This window comes from Giraffa tippelskirchi, chromosome 4, assembly GCF_054371585.1.
Source record: "Giraffa tippelskirchi isolate mGirTip1 chromosome 4, T2T-mGirTip1v1.2.pri, whole genome shotgun sequence".
NCBI classification, from domain to species: domain Eukaryota; kingdom Metazoa; phylum Chordata; class Mammalia; order Artiodactyla; family Giraffidae; genus Giraffa; species Giraffa tippelskirchi.
Window position 1 is genome coordinate 14,395,565 of NC_137278.1, and position 23,007 is coordinate 14,418,571.

The 23,007-nt window shown below is 45.0% G+C and overlaps 1 long non-coding RNA gene across 1 annotated transcript in view; it reads left to right on the forward strand.

Annotated features, from left to right (window-relative positions):
- Positions 1–900: 900 nt before the first annotated feature.
- LOC145544444 (uncharacterized) overlaps positions 901–23,007 on the forward strand; it is a 29,947-nt gene continuing 7,840 nt past the window's right edge. The window contains exons 1-5 of the long non-coding RNA XR_014081425.1: positions 901–1,081; positions 1,201–1,345; positions 8,378–8,479; positions 10,649–10,907; positions 18,702–18,912. This is a non-coding gene — a long non-coding RNA (uncharacterized LOC145544444). The remainder of the gene's footprint in view (positions 1,082–1,200; positions 1,346–8,377; positions 8,480–10,648; positions 10,908–18,701; positions 18,913–23,007) is intronic.

Consider the following 23,007-nt stretch of genomic DNA (forward strand, 5'->3'; position numbering starts at 1 on the left):
GCAGCCCGCGTGTCTGTGGGGAAGTGATGGAGGCCAAGTCCGCTTTCTGCGGCTGCCAAGTGGCCTCCTGTCATTGCCCCGCCTGGACCCACTGGCTTTCAGGTCGGCCCAGGGCCTTCCTGATAAGAGGTGGCTGTGATCTTCTGCTTCCTCTTCCTTCTTAGCAAAATGTCTGCATTTTTTCTCTCTGCACTGAGTCCCAGCTGCCACTCTGGCGGGCAGATCCCAAGGGTCGTCCTGTGCGGGGTGGGGTTGGGGGGAGCGGGGCTGGCATCTCTCCCTGGCCTTAGTGATGCTCCTTCTCGCTGTGAGAGCTGTTTCTTTCTTTCTCAACAGAACACTGGGAGTCAGCCTCGAGGACTCGGGTCTGGATGAGGAACTCCACCCAAGGCAGACCTTGCCTCCAGGATGAGGGCTCCTTAGTTTACCTGGGGCGGGGATTTGGGGGCAGGATGAGGGGTGGGGACACGGGGCAGGGAGGAAAGTCAGCCAAGCAGGTGGGTGAGCAGGTCGCTGCTGGGGGACTGGGTGGAACGTAACCTGCGCTGGGTCCTCTGGAGACCATGTTGGGATGACCCTGGGGTCCCGCACTCTGTACCTTTAGAGGGACCAGGGGTGGGGCTCCCTTCCTGGTAGAGATGCTGACTTCCTGCTGCTCTCACCCACCCCGTGAGATGCAGGACCTGTCCTGAGCCCAGCAGGAGAAAAGCAAGAACTCATGACATCCCAGGTGGCCTCAGGGAGCCTGGGTACGAAGGAGCAGGATGCAGGGCATGTCTACTGACCCTCTGCTCCACGGTGGTCCCGGGCAGGCTCCCTTTCCTTTCCTGCTGCTGATGTATCTTCGTCATGTGATTTGACCTGAATCCCAGCTTTCCTTTATGTGCATGTGTGTGTCAGTGTGTGTGTCTGTGTGTCTGTATGTGTGTGCACATGCGTGTGTCTCTGTGTTATTTTCTCTGCAGCTCACATCCTGGCGAGGGGAGCTCTGGAATTGACCACCTGCCTTCTACGCACCAGGCACTTGGTACCTTACAGACGCGATCCCGTGTAATCCTTACAATGACCTTATAAAGCAGACGTAAGCACAAACGGGGACTGGGGAATCTCCACTCCCTCCCCGAGAGCCCACGGCAGGAACGTGGGCAGTGGTTGTCAGGACCAGCTGTGGGTCACCCCGGAGCCTGACGCTCTTTCTAGCATCCTGGATGCCAGTCCCAGGGACACAGGACCGGGTGGGAGAAAGTGACATAGCTGTCAGCTCTTTTGGACAGTTTCCAACCAAGTCCACCTGATTTAGAATCTGTTCAGGTCGCCACATCTTGTGAGAAATCGGATATCAAAGGTACACATTTTTGAATTTCATGTTCTGAGTATTTAGTTCTTCTCCAAGTGTCATATAATTAGCCATTTTGTTACATGAATTGTTTTCATTACTTACATAAATTGTTTTCATTAGTGGCTCTAAATGGGTGAGTGACATTAATACCTAATAAATACAGATCATGCTGCCGCAGAAAAAGTTGCTAAGAACTTAGGAAGTCGGCAGGCCCCGGCTGAAGGCCAGGTGTTTAGTGGCGCCCCTCCCCATGGGGAACAGCTACAGAGGGTGTGGGGAGGGGCGGGGGACTCCGCCCTTCCCCTAATGGGCCACACAGGACTCTGTGGTGGTGATGGGGGATGGAGGGGAACTCTCCTGCTCTGGAGGAACCATTCCCTCTGCCCCCAGCAACTCTGGTGATGCCGAGAGTCTCCATCTTCAACTGGGGCATTTGAGCCACAGTCTCCTTTTCTCATTTAATTTGTAGGGTCCCCCCAGGAAGCGGCTGGAGTCATTAGTGAAGTTACCCAGTAAGACACACGTGTGGTCAGTGTTGGAGCCTAAGGTCCAGCCCTGATCTGTGCGGTTCCCCAGCCCGCTCTCAGGGCAGTGGGGTCATTTGGTGCCAATGGCCCATCCACTTCCTAGATTTCATCCTCAGCCCTTGGCCTTGGGACCTAGAAGGTGATGCGCATGCCTGCACAGCCCCTGCTCAACTCTTGGTTACCTCTTCCCCCAGGATCTAGCAGTGACAGGAGGGAGGTGACTGGAAACGTGTCACACGTCTTAAAGTACTTGTTGCTAAGTCTCCAGAGCGTGCAGGGATGTCCCGTGAAGCCTGGGGTCAGGGAAGAGGAACAAGGTTGGGCCTGTGTGGCATTATCTTTAGAAACACGGTGTGAGGGCAGAAGGGAGCCCTCGCTTCAGGGGCAGCCCCTGGGTTCAGAGCAAACCCTACCCCGGCTTTCAAGGCTGCATCAGAGGGAGCAGAAGACGAGCCCCAGACATCGGCCCGGCTTTTTAAAATGATGTCTATGGCTCCCTCTGGTCTTCCCAGGTGGCTCAGTGGTAGAGAAGCTGCTTACAGTGGAGGAGATGTGGGCTTCATCCCTGGGTCAGGAAGATCCCCTGGAGGAGGGCATGGCAACCCACTCCAATGTTCTTGCCTGGGGAATCCCATGGACAGAGGAGCCTGGTGGGCTACAGTCCACGGGGTCGCAAAGAGTCGGACATGACTGAAGTTACTGATCGTGCACACACACACACACACTATGGCCCCCTCCACATCCTCGCAGACCAACCGCCACTACCCACTTGAGGGCCACCCGGGTTGTCTGTGTAACCGCCCTGTTTGTAAGCTACTATGCCAGCTGTGGGTCCTCTCTCTCCCCATGACCAGGACTCTGGGGACACAGGGCTCAGGGCTGGTTTGCAGGCCCGTTGCCTGTGCAGCCCTGATGCAGGGCCCAGCACGTGCTGTGTTTGACACTCTGCTGTCTTGGGCTCCTCACTGAGCTCTCAGAAGGGCTGCTTTTCACTCAGCACTGTGAGCTTCTTTTCTGACCCTCAGCTTCCCAGGCCCCTCCTCTGGGCCCTCTGGAATGCACAGTCATTTGCAAAACCTCTTATACTTTCAGCTCTTCACTGAAGGTTTTCTTCACTCTCTTCCCATCTTGCAGCCTCCTCCTTAAAGACCCTGCCTCCGTCTGCTCTTTCTAAGGTTGGCTCTTTTCTCTCCCACGCTCTTCTCTTCCTTATTTATGCCCAAACAGCTGAAGGTGAGAGTCAGCCTGATCGCTTGCCCTTCGAAATCCTGATTTCTGACTTCAAGAGGGTCCCCTTGCTGTCTGGAAAATGGTTCTGCTTTCCTCACTGTGCTTCCTTCCCTTTTCTCCTAGACAAATTTCTTAAATACTCTCTCCTCTCTTGGACTCTGGATCTCTCCCTCTCAGCTGACGGCTCCTGAGATGCTGTCGCCCGGCTCCCCCGGACCTGGGACATTCTCACGGCAGGTTTCCATGTGGTTCCTTCCTCCTTTTTTTGGGTCTCTGCTCAGACATCACTGCCTCTATTTCCACAGCTCCTGGTCCTGATTCATCATTCCTGCTTTATTCCTCTCCATTGCAGTTACAACCTAAAGTGCCTTGTATTTTGTTAATTTATTTAGATCTGTTTTTTGTTTTTTTTCCTCACTAGAGCATGAGCCATTTCTAAAGTCAGGGGTTGTTGTCTATTTTCTTCTCTTCTTTATCCCCACTGCCTGTGATAGGGCCTGATCTGTCAATGTTTGTTAGATAAATAATCAAAACACTGAGGCCACTGAGTATCAAAGTCAAGGCTAAATCCAGGCACTAAAATGTATGTGCTTAACTCACAAGAGAGGTGCTTTTGGCCTCTTTTGGCCTCCAATTTAGAGTCTTTTAAATCTCAAATGAGCCTGGTTATTTGATTTCCTGGGTGACAACAGCTGGAAGCAAATTGGAAGTGAGGGGGGAGTGGATGAAGCAACACTGGCCGTGACCTCCTATGGCTCAGCGAAAAGGGTATCATCGCAGGCCCCCCAAACATGTAAGAACCAAGAAACAGCACCTTGCGAGCCCACGGGCTACACGCTTCACAGTGGCTCGGTCTCACCAGCATTTGAGGAAATCACTGTATTTGCAAATGCAATCACTGGGTTCCACAAAGATGACCTTGAGTCGAGAGAAATAAGCATACTCCAAATGTTCCTCTTAAGGAAGTATTCACTTGTATAAAATATTTCAGAAAGATTTCCATCGCATGTGGTTAAATTTTCTTAAAGCATTGGTTCTTAAAGAGGTAAGCATGCATAATTTGAACATGACCTGTCCATCGATGGGGGACATAACTAGTTCTCCCAAACGCCAGGTAAATTCTTTACTGAATAGTATATGGTCCTTTAAAGAGTCTTGCAGCTGAGCTTAGGAAATAGACACAAACCACAAAAGACACAATTAAAGGACATTTAGACACCAGCTCTGCAGCACCGTCAGGTGTGACCCAGGGCACAGACACTGAGGACTTGGTGTGGACTGCGTTTTAGCACAGAGACCAAGCAGGGGAACTGAAGCAGGGCCAGGTGATACATTTTCCAGATGAGCAGATTTTCTGCAGAACAAATGTTCAGAACTTTGACCTTTTAGTTGAACTTCTATTGCCTTAAACTGTCATTCCTTCAGATTGCTCCTACCTCTCTCCTCTTCATCTGAGGCTCTCTGAGGGCTGACACCAGGGGAGATGCTTCACACATGTGGGCTGAGGGGTCCTGACAAGTGTCCAGGAGTGACCCGGTAAAGGGAAGACAGCAGTGATTTGCATGGAAGACAGGAGGGTGCGTGGCCCTGTTTTAGGCAAGGTGTGACACGTTCAGCAAAGGGATCTTGCTCCTGTCCATGCCCTCCCCCCGCCACACTGCTCCCTTAACAAGCAGCCTCCATGCCCCCGCCCTTGGCACATGCTGGTAAGTGTTAGGAGGCAGCGGGGGTCCTTCTGCTAACTTTCCAAGGGCATCAGACAAGGTGGTGTTGTTCCCCCTCGTTTCTGGTACCCTCCCTTGTCTCTGGAGCCCTGCAGCACAGGGTCCAAGGTTTGCCTCCCAGGGGTGCTGCCATGCTGTGAGGAAGCTCAGGCCATGCAGGGAGTCTGCTCATGGGGCTCTGGTCAGTGGGGCACTGAGCCCCCTGCAGACAGCAGCGTTCACCGCTGTCAGAGTAAATGTGAGAAGCTGCCTCCAGGTGCTTCTAGCCCCCAGCTGTGGGGACACTCCTTCCCCTCCATCCCCTCCCCTGGCCTGAGCATCCCCAGCTGAGACCCCGGGCATCATCAGACAAAAGCAGTCCTCCTGCGTCTTCCAATCCCTGGTTACAACAAAGTGGTTGTTTGAAGCTGCTGCATTATGGGGAACTCTGTTGTGCAGTACTAGTAACTCGAACATAGCTTAGATGGGGGAGGAGGCAGAAGACGGAGCTAGAACAATATTCTGAGCTGGCTCAGGAAGGCTCTTAGACACCAAGTCTAGGAATCTGGATTTTTATTTTGTAGACCTGGGGTTGGCAAATTTTTTCTATAAAGGGCCTTATAGTAAATATTTTAAACTTTGTGGGCCATATCCAGTCTCTGTTGCATTTTCTGCTTTTTATTTATTTTTTTACTATCTCATAAAAACTAAAAACCATCTTTAGCTCAAGGACCGTATAAACACAGGCAGCTGGCCAGATCTGACCTTCAGGCTGTAGTCTGCCAGAGCTGTCATCAGCAACGTGCAGCCAAAGAGGCTTTTAAATGAAAGAATAAACTCTTCTGATTTTAAGTCTAACCTCAACCGCTATGGAAGTACTATTTCCAGATGGTATAAGAGAAATATATCGATAGAGCGTGTGTGTTTTAAAATTCAAGAGCTGGATACAAATTGATATTTGCTGTGTTCAGAGCTGATGTACGAAGGCATACTAACAAACGTCAAAAGATATAGGATAGAAACAGCTATTTCTTGTGTCTAAGACCCTGGGCCATATAGAGCAAAGACTTTGAAATCTTATTGTCTAAATAACTGACATGTTTATCGTTATTTCTAAAATGTCCTTTATCAAAAGTTTTGTTTGAAATTAAGAATCTTAGATGTTGTTATTCTCTCTGCCCTAAGACATTCTTAAAATGGAGATGTGTTGGCTCTCTGTTTTTTCAACCAAAATCTTTGGAAATAAATAATGATCCTAACAGTTTTATATCATACCTTCTGTGCTGGGTAAAACTTTGTAAGGAACCACTAGCTATAAAGTGCAATAGCTTTTGGAGCCTGTGCCATGTACGGGTCGGGGGATCAAATACAACTTTGCAGAAGTAGACAGGATCACACATTGTAATTTCCTTTAAATATCCACAGAGATTAGCTTAAATTATTATCAAACTGCTTGTGGATTGGAGCTGCATTTCAAGGCTTCCCAAAATGCATCTAATAAAACAATGCTTTGTGTAATCAGTTTTATTCTGGAAAAGAGGTTTTGTGCTGGGAACATTTAATTCATTTAATTTTGCCACAGGCCATCAGAGAGAGAATACAATCTATTTCACTCAAATGTGAGATAGCAATTTCAGGTCAAATGGACACTATAGAGAGATAACATGAAAAATACATATGAAAGCTTTGGCAGGTTATTCAATCTCTTCAGGCCTTAGTTGCTTTATCTGTAATATGGGAATGAATGAATGGATGAATAAACAGTTAACGGACCCCAGGTAAGTAAATTCAGCTACTCCATTCACATCGCTCTGTTGTTGTTTTACAACAGCTTTGTGAAACATAATGCTATTTACATTTTATTAATGATAGAGCTGAATCTCATCTTTCTTGCTTTGTGAAGTGGTGAGCCATAAAATAAGGTAAAGCAGGTGGGAACATTTTGAGAGATACCAAGAAAAATATCCTTTATAACTCTATGAAAAGTATTCATTTCACAGGTCACAGGAAAAAAAATGGTAATTTCTTATTAAGGTTGAATTTCTTTTGGCCAGGTCGATTAAAATAATACTTTTCTTGGTGGAATCTACTGGTTGCAATTATAAGTTTCTTTAAGCACCTTCTTCTGAATTAAGCCAAAGCCAAGGAGATCCATTTCTCATAAGATGTTTTACTTGGTTTTATAAAATCATATTATTTACTGAGTGAAGCATGTGGGACATTGGTTTTCTGCCATGACTGTAACTGAAGCTACTGTGGGTCCTTCAGTAATTCTCTGTTCCTTTTTATTCCTTCTCTTTCTGTCCCAACTTGTCTCAAATGATGATCCTTCTACAGCCTGGTAGCACAGTGATTTTAGCCTCATGTCTAGGTTTCTTTAATGCCATTGGTCCTTTCACAGGGTGCCCTCATGGATCCAGCGATTGAGCCAGGAGATAGAGCCAGGCTCATCTCTTAGATTATTTGTGATTCCTGTTCATATTCTCATTCTCTCTTTTTAAAATGAATAATACAGTTGAAAGACTCAGTCAGATCAAATGGGCATTCTAGTGTAGGGGTTAAACACATCAACTCTCATCCCACTTTGCTTAGATTCAAATCACAGCCCTAGATTAACAGCTGCGTGACATTGGGCAAGTTACTTAGCCTCTCTCTGCTTGTATTTCCTCCTCTGTAAAATAAGGATGTGAGTAATAACCCTTAATCTCATTGTTAAGAGCATTAAAATATCTAACACATCAGAGCAGTACCTGGAAACTAGCAAGTGCTCAGGAGATGTTTGCCATGTTTACTACAGTTTTACAGCTGATTATAGTAAGTGGTGTTCACTATGTTATGAGGGTCCATGGGTAACACTTCTAGATCTATCCAAGGAGATGAGGCATGCAAGTGTCCATTATAAATTCTGAAAATTGCAGAAAATTCATTTGGCTACTTTTCCTTGCTTCAAATTAAAAATGTATTAACCTTTATAGATTGGAAATCTAGTGAGTGTTTGGATTGTAAATCTATACACCCAGGGTTATATGCTAGAGAGTTAAAAAGAGAGATTAATATTACACAGAAACACAAAGTAACCGTTAAAATTATCATACAGTCTTGGCAGTAACGTGGTACAGGGACCAGCTTTTCCAGATGATGATAGAGCCCTTGATACCTGCTTTTTTCCTCCCCTTTAAAACCAGACTGGGTCTTACTCAATAACAGCTATGCTTTTCCCTTGTAAAATGCGTGTCGAGAAAGTTGAGCAGTATCAAGGGTAATAATATATGATTCTCTCCCCAAATAAAATGATATTTTTTATTACTTATAGACTACATCACCCAATTAACTCTTAGGTATGTATTTTTATGTTATTCTCTAACGTTTCAAGAAAAAAATGTCTGGTCTTGGTGGTCTGTGTGTGAGGTTCTAGCTGAATACTAAGATACCAGTCTATCTTTGGGATAAGAAGCCTCATGTATGTGTGTGTGGGGGTGTGTGTGTCTGTGTGTTTGTAGGAAGGAATACACAGGTGAGAGAGTGCTGGAGAGCTGTCATGATATGGAGCAGAGAGACAGAATTCTTTTTAATTTCAGACTCCACTCAGTAGGCTCCTGCTCACTGAGCAGGTAGAAGCCCACCCGTCCATCAGCACCTGCTGGCGTGTTGCAGGCGGCTCAGGACACAAAGAGGCAGAGGTCAGTGTGTGAAGTTCTGAGCGTTTCTGGGAGTGTGTGAGCTGCGGCTGCACACAGGGGCAGGGAGATGGGGGTGGCAGGCATTCTCCTGCAGAGGGGCAAGCCCTCCTTAGGAATTCCGCCAGCGCAGACTCAGTTCTTAACACGAGACTCTTTTTCTGGAAATAGGGCCAGATGCAGAAAATGACGTTGAGAAAAGCTGAGATGACAGCTATGCAGAATCAGAGTGGCAGGGACAGGATTACTTCAGAGACACTGTTGTCATAATCACATTGGACTCATTTTTTAAAGCAATTCCCTATTGGGGCTGGAATGGCAAGTTGATATCGAGACCCTGCTGAATGCCAGTGTGATTATGTTTAAATTGTGTTTTACATCAGATGTGTGGGCTCAGTAATTTTTAACCCTTTTATTGTTTTCATGAAATCCCCATTTACATAACATCTCAAGGTACCTGAATTAGGTAGCTATCAGGTATCTTTGCTATGTAATAAATTATCCCAGAACTTAACTTAAACCAGTATACATTTTGTCTCCATTTCTGGGCTCAGAAGTCTGCACTGTCTGCTGACACTCTTCCCTGAGGCTGAAGGCAAGGCTCTGGCCAGGGCTATGGTTTTGTATGACGTCTCGATTAGGGAAAGAGCCATGCTGAACCTCTGTTCTGAGGTCTTTTTATTGAGGCTGCTGGATTGAGGACATCAACGTGTTGCTGGCTGTTGACCAGAGGCCACCCCCTGTTCTTTGTGACATGGGCCTTTGCAACAGGGCATGTGCCTCACTAAAGCCAGAGAGAGAGAGACAGAGACAGAGACTGCTAGCAAGATGGGAGTCACAATGTTTTGTAACCTCATCATGGTTCCCAGTATTGCTGGGATCTGCTGAGTAGCAGCAGTTACTCAAGGGAAGGAATCACACATGGCTGTAGATACCCGTAGGGCATCACCAGCTGGCTTAGGGCTCCTACCACACCGGTTTTCCCTCTGCACTGAGGGGGCCATGCACCAAGAAGAGGCCCAGGGAAGCTGCAGCCTCAGGGAAAGTTACTCCAAAGGCTCGACAGACGTAGGTGTGAAGATGTTCCTTGCCTGTGCTCTTGAGACATGTAGAGGTAGCTGGACCATGGAGAGGATTAAATAAAATCTTAATAACATGAGGTGCCCTCATGTCCAATGAAGGCTCCGTAAGTTACAAGACCCTTCATCACCACAGCAGCTGCCCTTGAGAAAGGCTTTGAGCTCTTCCCAGCCCCACCTCTGGCTCCTAACATCCTCTCTGTTTCTGAGCAGCCCCACAGATGTTCCTCAGGTTCTAGCATGAGTCAGGCACATCCCACCCCTTCCACCAACACCCTGGACTGCCTGGCAGATCCTCCTAGCCTCCAGCATCAACTTCAGTGTTACTTACCTGGGAAGTCCACCCCAGGCGCTCTAAGTCTGGGCTCTGTGCATCTCCTCTATGGGTGTCTGTGGCATTTTGTGCTGCCTTATGCTGCAGCTCCTCCTCTGCCTTTTACCTCTTGTCTTCCTCCTCCTCTCATTACTGCTGCTGCTGCCACCGCTACTACTACTACCTTTTATTGTACTACATTTTATTATTATTGCTGCTGCTGCTGATACTGTTATGATTCCATTTATGAACTGAATTATCCCTGCCTATGAGAAAGCATATCTGAGGCCCTTGGGAAATTTGGGGTGAAGAGGAAAGTGGGATGGCGAAGACAGAAATGAAGGAGACCTGCAGATGGTACCATCTAGGTAGGGCATGGAGCAAGTCTAGCCACAGGCACTAGAAGGTGATGCCAACCCACCCGCTGCTGCTGCTACTGTTACTACTGTTACTACCCTCACCATTAGTGCTACTGTTACCATGACTGTTACTGTTGCTGGTACTAATATTACTGGTGCTGCTACTACTATTACTACTGCTGCTGCTACTATCACTACTGCACCACTATTACTACCTTCACGAGAAGCCTTATAATTATCCAAGTTTCCCTGAATTCAAATTTTGGGGAGCTGAAGCTATTTCTGAAGCTATTATTTCTTGGTAGTTACCCTTTAGACTCTTAAAGTCAGTTATTCGATCTTAGACTGCTCGCCTTGGCATCAGTGAAGTTAAACATTGTCAGGTGCTCCTTGGAAATGGAAATATTTTTATTCTTTGCAGGAATGGTGGTATTAGTTGCTAAGTCATGTACTACTCTTGCGACCCTGTGGACTGTAGCCTGCCAGGCTCCTCTGTCCATGGGATACTCCAGGCAAGAATACTGGAGTGGGTTGCCATTTGCAGGAATAGTGACTTTTAAAGGCTCCTCCAGCTTCTCTCAGCAAGACCTTCCTGCCCAGGTGCCCTCATCCAGCTCTGCTCTGCCAAGGCTTCTGCCAGTGCCTCCTGTCAGAGGCACCCCCAGGCTCAGGATCTACAGGTAAGCCTGCTGGTGGGAAGTCCTTGGTTGGGGGCTTTGCCCTTTTTAAAATAATGAAGTTCAGAATGTCAGTGAAAGAGAGAGCATCACTGGTTAACTTTTCTTCTTCTCTAACATATTATCATAACCTAAAAGTTTCTCTTTTGTGCATTTATTATTTTTTAAAAAATAAAAAATATGTATTCTATTATGTATCAGTTTTCTAATGGAGCTTCTGCCTTTTACTGGGCCTGATTCCTTTTCCAATGATGGATACTAGCCTTTTGATCTCATGGGCAGTCAGGACTCCAGGAGGGAAAGGTGGGGCTGAACCCGCTTGTCACCATGGTGACCTGGATCCAGTGCTTTCAGGAGGCTGCCTTGCTCTCTCGCTCCCTCACAATTTCAAATTCCACCTTGGATTTAACATTTTTAACATTGTAAATAGAAGTGGGAGAACTAAGCTCTCTCCTAATGCCACGTTGTCAGTAAAATGATAGACTAAACCCACCATAAAGACTCAAAGGTCCTGAATGTTTGTCTGTGATTTGTAAGTTACTGTGTTATTTAGTATGTTATTTAATGAAACTGTCTTTGCCATGTTGATGCTACATAACATAATTTCAGCACATGCCATTCTGTATTGACTTCATTTTCACAAAGCAAGTTAATTTTGATTAATTGTAAACTTAGCTCTGGGTTTCCCAAATGGCGCTAGTGGTAAAGAACTCACCTGCCAAGGCAGGAGAGGTAAGAGACGTTTATTCAATCCCTGGGCCAGGAATATCCCCTGGGGAAGGGCATGGCAACTCGCTTCATTATTCTTGCCTGAAGAATCCCATGGACAGAGCATGCTGGTGGACTACAGTCCATGGGGCCACAAAGAGTCCGACACGACTGAATCGACTTAGCACAGCACACTTGCAACAGAATTCTACCCACTCCTATCCTCCTTTGATTCCATTTGATGTGTTGCCCATTTACATCTAATGTGATCATTGATATGGTTTAATTTAGGTCTATCATATTATTACATTTTTTTTCAGATTGAGATATCTGATTTTTCTTCCTCTGCTATTTTTTTTTCTGACCATATTTTGGGTTTATCAAATATGTTTTGTGCACCACTTTAAATTTATTTGAATTATCTATTTCAGAAAAGCATTTTAAGTGTTTGCTTTAGTGTGGTGGTGGTGGTGGTGGTGGTGATGGTTTGGTTGCTAAGTCGTGTCCAACTCTTGCGACCCCATGGACTGTAGCCTGCTAGGCTCCTCTGTCCATGAGATTCTCCAGGCAAGAATACTGGAGTGGGTTGCCATTTCCTTCTCCAGGGGATCTTCCCAACCCAGGGATCAAACCTGTCTCCTGAATTGCAGGCAGATCCTTTACCAACTGACCTACAAGGGAAGCCCATTTTATTTTAAGGAAGCTTGCTTTATTGGATTATAATATATATCTTTTATCAATGTCTACTTCAGTTCAGTCCCTCAGTTGTATCTGACTCTTTGCAACCCCATGGACTGCAGCACGCCAGGCTTCTCTGTCCGTCACCAACTCCTGGAGCTTGCTCAAACTCATGTCCATGGAGCCAGTGATGCCGTCCAACCATCTCATTCTCTGTCATCCCCTTCTCCCCTTTCCTTCAATCTTTCCCATCATCATGATCTTTTCCAATGAGTCAGTTCTTCCCATGAGATGGCCACAGTATTGGAGCTTCAGCTTCAGCATCAGTTCCTCCAATGAATATTCATGACTGATTTCCTTTAGTATTGACTGGTTTGATCTCCCTGTAGTCCAAGGGGCTCTCAAGAGTCTTCCCCAACACTATAGTTTAAAAGCATCAGTTCTTCTGTGCTCAGCTTTCTTTATGGTCCAACTCTTACATCATACATGACTACAGGAAAACCCATAGCTTTGACTAGATGGACTTTGTCGGCAAAGTAATGTCTGTGCTTTTTAATATACTGTCTAGGTTGGTCATAGCTTTTCTTCCAAGGAGCAAGTGTCTTTTAATTTCAAGTCTGTAGTCATCATCTGCAGTGACTTTGGAGCCCAAGAAAATAAAGTCTGTCACAGTTTCCATTGTTTCCTCATCTGTTTGCCATGAAGTGATTGGACCAGATGCTATGATCTTAGTTTTCTGAATGTTGACCCTTAAGCCAACTTTTTCACTCTCCTCTTTCACTTTCATTAATAGGCTCTTAAGTTCCTCTTCACTTTCTGCCCTAAGGGTGGTGTCATCTGAATATCTGAGTTTATTGATATTTCCCCCAGTGATCTTGATTCTACCTTGTGCTTCATCCAGCCTGGCATTTCATATAATGCATGCTACATATAAATGAAATAAGCATGTCTACTTAGAATTAATATTAGTAGAATAACAATGTCTACTTAAAATTAATGTTAAATTACTTTATTTAAATATAGAAAACTTTCCCATCTTTGTTAAACTTCTATCTAAGCATTTTCTTATTTTAGGTCTACTGTAAATGAATTTTAAAAATTTTATTTCCTTTTTTGTTGTTAGAATGAGAAATAACATTTTTTCAAATAGTGACCGCATATCTGTGATCTTAATCATTTTTGTAGTTGCTTTGAAAATTCTTTTTCTATGTAGGCAATCACAGCAGCTGTGAAAAAGGCTGTTTGATTTTTCTCTTACCATGTGCTATTTATTTTTCTTGCCTTATGTCACTAAGATCCCCAGGACACCTTTGTATTTGTGTTATTAATACATAATATATGTAAAAACATTATTACTCTCAATGAACTCTCTTAATTTTTGCTCTAAAGAGTAACATGTCTTTTAAATAAATTATGAAAAAGAGAAAACCTGTTTACAATCTTTTATATTTACTGAAATATCTGCTGGATTTAGGACTCTTTCTTGCTTTGTGTGGATCCATATACCATCCATCTGGTGTTATTTCTTTTTTTTTTTTTTTGATTTTTTAAAAAAATAAGTTTATCTGTTTTTTAACTTTACAGTATTGTATTTGTTTTGCCATACATTGACATGAATCCACCATGGGTGTACATGTGTTCCCCTTCCAGAACCCCCCTCCCACCTCCCTCCCCATCCCATTCCTCCAGGTCATCCTTGTGCACCAGCCCCGAGCACCCTGTATCATGCATCGAAACTGGACTGACGATTCGTTTCACATATGACAATTTACATGCTTCCATGCTATTCTCCCATATCATCCCGCCCTCGCCCTCTCCCATAGAGTCCATAATACTGTTCTATATATCTCTGTCTCTTTTGTTGTCTTGCATACAGGGTTATCTTTACCAATTTACTAAATTCCATATATATGTGTTAGTATACTGTATTGGTGTTTTTATTTCTGGCTTACTTCACTCTGTATAATAGGCTCCAGTTTCATACACCTCATTAGAACTGATTCAAATGTATTCTTTTTAATGGCTGAGTAATATTCCATTGTGTATATGTACCACAGCCCCCTTATCCATTTGTCTGCTGATGGGCATCTAGGCTGCTTCCATGTCCTGGCTATTATAAACAGTGCTGTGATGAACACTGGGGTACATGTGAGGTCTGAAGAATTTCCCTTTAGTACATTTTATAGCTCAGGTCTGTTGGAGAAAAATTTCAGTTTTCATTTTTATCTGATATGTTTTCTTCTTTAAATTATTATTTTTCAAGGGTATTTTCCACTGGGTGTGGATTTCTGGAATTTTTTTTTTTTAGCACTTACAAAATATAGTACCATTGTCTTCTGGCTTCTATCATTTCTAATGAGGAAGTCATCATTTCTGTCATTTTTCCTACTGTGTATAATGTGTTGCTTATCTTTGGTGAAAAACTTAGATATTCTCTTTAACTTTGGATTCTAACAAATTTACAGTTTAGCAGGATTCATGATGGACAAAAGTGTAGCTTTCATCTTCTTTATTTTGCTCAGATTTCATTGAGTTTCTTGAATTATTAGATTATGTATATCAGGGCATATCAAAAATTTCAGCCCTTATTTCTTTAAATATTTTGTTTTCCTTCCCATTCTCCTTCTTCTCACTCTTGGACTGAACTTACGTGTATGTTAGACTTCTTGGCCTTTGCCTACAGTTTATTAAGACACACTTACTTAATTTTAGCCTATTCTCTCTCTTCTTCAGATTGTATTATTTATTATTCCCATTGACCGTTTTTTTCTCCCTATTGCCTCCAATTTGCTGTGAAGCCCAGCTATTAACAGCTCATCTAAGATACTGTACTTTTTATTTTTGCAGTTTCTATTTGTTTTCCCCATTCATTCATTTTCTATAAGTTTATTTTCCTTCAGGTTTTTAAACGTATTTATTATAGCTGCTGTAAAGCTATTGTCTACTCACTTCAATGTCTGGGACATCTTGGGTTTAGTTGCTATTGACATTGTTTTTCGGTCTTGATTTGGGGTCACATTTTTTGTTTCTTTCCATAAATATTGATTGTTAAAATTGTAGTCTGAAAACCCTAACACACTGTAGAGCTTCTGTATTTTTGATTTGCTGAAACATTTTGAATTTGTTCTAGGAGGCAGTGAACTTCGCTGGACTCAAACTCTAACCTCTGTCTCTCCCTCAGTTGGCAGTGGCTGAAATTCACACTCGGTTCTTTCTGGTATTAGCTCCTGTGTTTTTTGGGGTCCCCTGGAAATCCCCCTTCACATGTATATTTAGCAGATTTTGGTGTTTACTTCAGTGGCTCCCTCTCTTCCAGGATCTCACCCTCACTTTCCAGATGCTCCACTCTGAGCCATAAGGGGATTGGAGGATGCTCTTTAACAAAAAGGTGCAAATTCATAAATCTCACCACTGCTTTCCTATGTTTTAAATGTAGAGTCTCCACCTTTACTGATTGCTTTTGAAATATTTTGTCTAGGTGCTATAATCATTTTCTGGGGGATGGTCCAACCAGCCTACTCACCTCTGCTCCTGGAAGCTGGACCCTCCTTCCAAGATTGATAATTAAGTTCTTTGTAACACACAATTCCCATTATCCTGGCCTACACATACAATTATCATCATCATCAGATCAACAGCAGCATTGTTTACTGTTTAATTAAACTCAGTGTGACAACTCTAAATTTAATGTACAAATGAGCTGCTGATAATATCACTTCCTTGACCCACTTGTGGTCAGCTAAGGAATGCACTCCAGAGATTTCCAGGTCCAGATCCCAGAACCTGAGAGTATGACCCACACAGTAAAAGGGCCATCCCAGCTGCAGTTAAGGATGTTGAGATGGGGAGGTTCCGTTGGAGTATTCAGGTGGTCTGGATGCAGTCCAGGGGTCCTTACACACAGAGGCCAGAGGGTCAGAGTGGAAAGGAAACCACTCCAAGATATTCTTCCTGACTTTGAAGATAGAGGAAGGGGCCGTGAGCCACGGGATGCAAGCAGCTCCTTGAAGCTGGAAAAGACAAGGACACAGATTCCTCCTGGGGCCTGCAGAAATAATGTAGCCTTGCTGATGCCTTGACTGTAGTCCCATGAGACACATTTTGGACTTCTGATCTCTAGAATCTGTGTTGTTTGAACCCACTAAGCTTGTGGTAATTTGACATGGCAGATACAGCAAAGTACTACATAAATCACCAAAATGATTTTATCCATGGCATTCACAATGTTCATTTCAAGAAAAAGAAATAAGCTACTTAGACCTACTCATTATAAAAATGCCTAAAAGAGCTCATCAGAGATAGACTTTAATGCTGCGATTTTCTGTATCGGTTTCTTACTAAAAACTACCATTTTGCGAATTTAGGCTTAATAAAGGGTAATAAAGATGACAACAGTGTTTTCGAGAAGCTTCACTGATAGCAAAGGATGTTTCCCTAAATGCTGCGTTGCGTGGTCCTCGGGCACCCGCCTGTTGTGTACTTGTAGGTAGTATATAATTTCTTCATAAGGAGTTTATGATTCAATCTTCTTTATAACACAGGTGGACGCTTATAAAGCACTTAATATTTGTATCTCATACTGTTTCTCCTGGGTTTCAGTTTATCATATGAACTATCTGGAATAAAGCCAGCATTAGAATTTTAAGTGATTAGTTGGTAGATTAACTGTCTACTCTCCAGTTTCTTGGGTCTAGGTGATATTGGTGACTGGTTCTGGCCAGTGGGATATGGGAGGAAGTAAAAGTCAGCTCCAGGCCAAGGTGAGGGTCTGTTCTTCACCATTTGTGAGTCAGAAACCACAGGCTTAGGTGAAGTGTTAAAGGCAGGAGGGGGCTTGGGTCCTGGCCTTCCTCCTGGGAGCAAAGCCTGCCAGAAGCATCTACACTGGACTTCCCAAAGCAAGAATGAAACCGCTGGGTGGTGCCTTGGAGAGTTGGGGGACGAGTGATCCAAGGAACTCTGGTTCTTCATGTCTCAGTGCAGACAGAATTTAGTTCAGTTCGGTCACTCAGTCATGTCTGACTCTTTGTGACCCCATGGACTGCAGCATGCCAGGCTTCCTTGTCCATCACCAACTCCTGAAGTTTACTCAAACTCATGTCTATCAGGTTGGTGATGCTATCTAACCATCTCATCCTCTGTTGTCCCCTTCTCCTCCTGCCTTCAATCTTTCCCAGTGTCAGGGTCTTTAATGAGTCAGTTCTTCGCATCAGGTGGCCAAAGTATTGGAGTTTCAGCTTCAGCATCAGTCCTGCCAATGAATATTCAGGACTGATCTCCTTTAGGATGGACTGATTGGATCTCCTTGCAGTCCAAGGGACTCTCAAGAGTCTTCTCCAACACCACAGTTCAGAAGCATCAATTCTTCAGTGCTCAGACAGAATTCAGGGAGAGGCAAAGTGATTTATTAGAATAGAATGCTTGTGGGGATTATAGATAGGGGAGTGAGAGAGTGCCACACCCTGAGAACTTACTTGTCTACAGTTTTATAATCAAAGGAAAAAGTGGGGAGAGTGAGAAGACCACCTTCTTCCTCATTCTCGAGTAGATGTCAGGCTTCCATCAGCAGCTCCTCTCTGCTTTGATCAAGGGAGTTTTCTTGTTCCTCCATGGTCAAACCTGGACTGTCACGGGGCAATTTAAATTATCCGAAGAGTGGTAACATATGCTGAAAATGGTAAATAATTTTGGATTTGGATTTTAGTATAATGTCACCTTTCCCTTATATTTTTGCTTTCAGTGTGTGCAGAGGAGTGTGTCCTAGGGATCATTAACTTACTGAGCCCGCTGTAAGGCAGGATGTGGGTCTCATACCACCACTGTTTTATTGTTTGAGGGCATGTCTCAGGCTTTTGCTGCATGGTTTTGTGGTTAAGCAAACCTGCTCTCATGGGTGATCATTAACTTACAGGGGTCTCTCAGGCTTTTTTCTTTACTTAAATCCTAGTGGGATTAACTATTTAATTACCTCCTTTGTCCCTCTGCTTCCCTAGTAGCTGAGTTGGTAAAAAAATCTGCCTGCAATGCAGGAGACCCTGGTTCGATTACCGAGTTGGGAAAATCACCTGGAGAAGGGAAAAGCTACCCACTCCAGTATTCTGGCCTGGAGACTTCCATGGACTAGCCCATGGGGTCACAAAGAGTTGGACATGACTGAGCAACTTTCACTTCACTTTCACTTTGTCCCTTTACTGTCCCTATGATGAAGAAACCTTCATCTTGTTACGCCATTGATACTTGGGGATGGTTAAAGCAGCTGACATATTTACATATAGATCACACAGTCATCAGATTAGGTGAGAAAGGCTGGTTTTAGAGAATCCTAATAGTAGCTTGGCTATGAACTGTGAAGGGCACCCCATAGGCTGGGCACTCAACATCCATTCTCATGTTCCTGTATCATCCTTACAGGATATGTACTTTATCAGGAGCCTAAGGCTCAAAGAAGGTGATGAGTTCACCCAATGCTCACAACCAGAAGTTGATGGAACTGAGCTCTGAAGACAGACTGAATGTCATAGTCATGATCTTTCACTGCAACACACTACCTCTGAAGTTCCAGAACCAGGGACTGCTACAATAATTCAGTCCAACCCCCTCCTTTTACGGAGGGAGACAGAAAGTAAGTAGCAACAAAGTTGGTTTCTTGAGTTTTTTTTTTTTTTTTTAACATGTGCACTGGCACTGTCCTTAGTGGCGGCCATGTGACAATATCTGGAGACACTTCTGGTTGTAGTAATTAAAGAGGCAACGTTGGATCTGGTGGATAGGGGCCGGAGATGCTGCTCAACATTCTGCAGTGCACAGGATGGCCCCCCGCCCCCGCCCCAAGGATGGTCCAGCCCGGAAGTCACTACTGCTGAGGTCGATAAACCCTACTACATGATGGACATGGGATTCAAATCCAGGGCATCACCACTGCACCACTGTGTCTCTCCAAAAAGGCTAATTACCATTGACCAGGCAACTTGAGGTCACTGTTAACTGACCAGCTGGAACCTAGGACACCAGGGAAACTGAGGTCACTGTTAACTGACCAGCTGGGAACCTAGGAGACCAGGGAACTTGAGGTCACTGTTAACTGACCTGCTGTATCTTTAGAGCTGCTCCTGCCCTCCTTTCAGAGGTAGCTTCTTTCAGAGGATATCCTGCTTCCAGAGGCTATCCAACACTCTGGGGCCTTTCCCAGGGGGCTCAGTGGTAAAGAATCTGCCTGCTGATGCTGGAGATGTAAGAGACACGGGTTTGATCCCTGGGTAGGGAAAGTCCCCTGGGGAAGGATATGGCAACCCACTCCAGTGCTCTTGCCTGGAGAGTCTCATGGACAGAGGAGCCTGGTGGGCTATGGTCCATGGTGTCACAGAGAATCAGACAGGACTGAAGCGCACATATGCCAACGCTCTAGAGGCTGGTTTTCTGGGCACTTGGTCTTTTTCTTACCTTCTCTGCCGCTTCACTGCAGGGTCTGACTGCCGTTGTGTCTTACTCCCATTCTGTAAAGAGTCTCCTGGCGGTTCCTTAACTGGCATTTCTGTACTGGGGGCTTGGGAAGCCGGCCACTCCCTTCTGTCCTTCACTAACTGTGGTCCCACCTGACCTGAGGCTAGCCACCCAACTCCCTTCTCATCAAGAAGCCATCACTCCTCTGTGGCCAGCTTTTATTCCCATTCAGAGCCCCTGGAGTTCACAGCTCTCTGAAAAACTATTTCCACAGTCCGGGAGCCCATGTATCATCTGAACCATATTCAAGGTGTTTCAGCCCATTGGAAAAATAAATGACTTCATGGAAAAAGGAGAAAGGTATTCTATACAAGAATTCTCACTCCCACCACCCTGTGTGATTTCTGATTAAGGAAAAAGAAAAATCCTCAAGCCTGTGGCTCCATGGTTAATTTGATACAGGAAGCCTCAAAGTTAGACAATCATGAAAATGACTCCCCCCTGGGCTTGAGCCTGTCCACCTGTGGGTCCATTGCTGCGTTGACTCCAAGGAGGACAGCGGTGTCCAGCTTCTGGTAAATGATGGGATTTGTGACCCTTTGTGACTTCCTTTAGAATAAACTTTTTTGTCCTTAAGATCACTATTGTTTTCTAGGAAACTGCTGTTTGTACTATGGAATGCTACAGTGTCCCATTTTTACAGGTGAATGCTAATCAGTAGCAAGAATGTGTCGCGTTCCCACAGGTGCACTGGGGAACTTCCTTTCATTGTACCTCACTTCCTTGAGGTTACTCTCTCTCAGGTATGTTTGGAAGCTCTCTGAAGAGAGAACGGGAGGTGATGGATTCCTTTTGGGAGAGTGACCTGAGACAAATGGAAGCTTTTGCTGAGCCCAGATGTAGTAAGAACACTTCCAGGGGCTGTGAGCTTCTTCCTTTGGGTGTAGAACCTTCACATCGCACTCACCTTCTCCCCACCCCCAGCTTCCACCTACTTGAGTATGTACCTCCAGGGTGTTAGGGCCTGACTTTGAGGACCCCTGGATGGTGGGCTGCTTGCTCACCTGCCTCCCTACCTGCAGGACCAGCCTGAGTCCTCCTGGCCCAGGGGTCTGCTTTGCTAGAACTCATTACCTGCTTCACGATGACCATGGCCGCAACTTAGAGGTCAGCCCACTTTGAGGGCAATGATGTAAGATTTACATCTAGAGTTTTCACAGATGACACCTAACATTTTTAGAACTATCCATTCTGAATGCATATTTATAATCATTTCCTTGCAGCCCACATCTGGGCGGGTTCTCTAAGGGTTGTGTTTTTAGGGGGCTCAGTGTTACAGACTGCTTGTAAGATGGCAATGGAACTAGTCTCAGTTTCCACCTGTGTTGATCCCTTTTGCCTGATGTACATTGCTAAGCCCTTGAAATGTGGGTCTGAGTCAAGTTCAGCAAACTTCTATGTGGTCCCCAGAGGAGGGCTGACTGTGTGCCCAGCTCATCCAATTATGACTGTTACTGTTCAGTTGCTCAGTTGTGTCTGAATCTTTGTGACCCAAAGAACTACATATAGCACACCAGACTTCCCTGTCCTTCACTATCTCCAGGAGTTTGTTCAGACTCACGTCCATTGAGTCACTGATGCCATCCAGCCATCTCAATTATGATTAGATAATCGGCTAATCTCTCAGGTTCTTTCGTTTTTGTTTCATTTTCTCTAAGCAATGTATTGCACTTTTGGCAAGGTGCTAAACTTGGTTTAAACAATTTAAGAAAGCTTGCAGTTACCTTTGCCATCAGTACAGCAGGTGACATCACCAAGGCACTCTGTAAACATCACCTCCACCCTCACAACACACCAGGAAGCTAATGTTACTTCTGAATGAGGGCTGTCCAAACTTGAAATGAGAAGTTGACCTTTTAATAAACTAAATGGCAAGAATGGGGGAGCTGAGGTCTGGGGACAGTGGGGTTTTGTCGCTGATTTATTCTGTCACTAATTATGTTCATTTTTGTGTGTGTCTCTACCCAGAGGTTGCTGTGATAGACACTTAAGAAAATTCAAAACAAAAATAAAATGTGCTATGGCCAAGGTTTTTTGTTTTGATTTTTACAAAATGCATATGCGATTTAGGAGAAATTTCATCCATACGTTTTCGATTCACTTTACTGAAATCACGAAAGTGTTTTGTGTGTGTGTGTGTGTGTGTGTGTGAGCTCTATTTGATTCTCCTTAAAACCTGTCGTGAATTTATTTATAGCCCCCCCTTCTTTCTTTCTGTAAGTACCATGTCACTATTTTCCAAAGGCAAATGAACTCCATCCAGAGAGTTGGGGGTTTTTGTAGAAATTTGAAGAGCCCTGCACTTTTACTGGGGGCTTCCCAGGTGGCGCTAGTGGAAAAGAACCTGCCTGCCAATGCAGAAGACGTAAGAGACATGGGTTCGATCCCTGGGTAGGGAAGATCCCCTGGAGGAGGGCATGGCAATCCACTCCAGTATTGCCTGGAGAATCCCATGGACAGAGGAGCCTGAAGGGTTACAGTCCATGGGGTCACAAAGAGTTGAACACGACTGAGCAACTTAGCATGCATGTGTTTTGATTAGAAATAAATTTCGGATCGAAAGAACATCTGAACGCTGACCAAACTTCACAAAACTACTTCTGAAGGCTGGCTGAGGACGTCAGGCTTTCACAAAAACTGCGCATTATCTTCAAAAGAGGTAGGAGAAATTATAAAAGATAAAAAGAGAGACAAAAGAGTTAGGGACGGAGACCCGTCCCGGGGAGGGAGTCGTAAAAGAGGAGGAATTTCCAAGCACCAGGAAACCCTCTCACCGGCGGGTGTGGGGGAGGATTTTTTATCTCGGAGGGCAACGTAACTGGGAGGAAAAAATAAATAAAATCCACAGATTACGTGCCTAAAGCAACTCCCAGCAAAGAACCCCAGACGCTCGCATCATCCGCCACCAGCAAGTGGGGGCTGAACGGAGAGGAGCGGGTGGCATTGCCTAGGGTAAGGACCGGGCCCGAGTGCCCCGAGGGCGATCTGAGGGAGCTAACGTGAGATAGTAACCTAAACTGTGGGACAGCGAGAGAGAGAACTATCCCGCGAAAAGCCCAACTCTAAGGCACTGCCGGCCCGCTCACAGAACAAAGGACTGAGCGATACCAGAGGAGAGCTAGCCGGCTGCGGACCGCCCCATCCCCCGCCGGACACAGCGGGCAGGCGGGGCCCGCCAGAGCCGGAAAGGGGCAAACTCGGCTCCAGAGAGGGCACC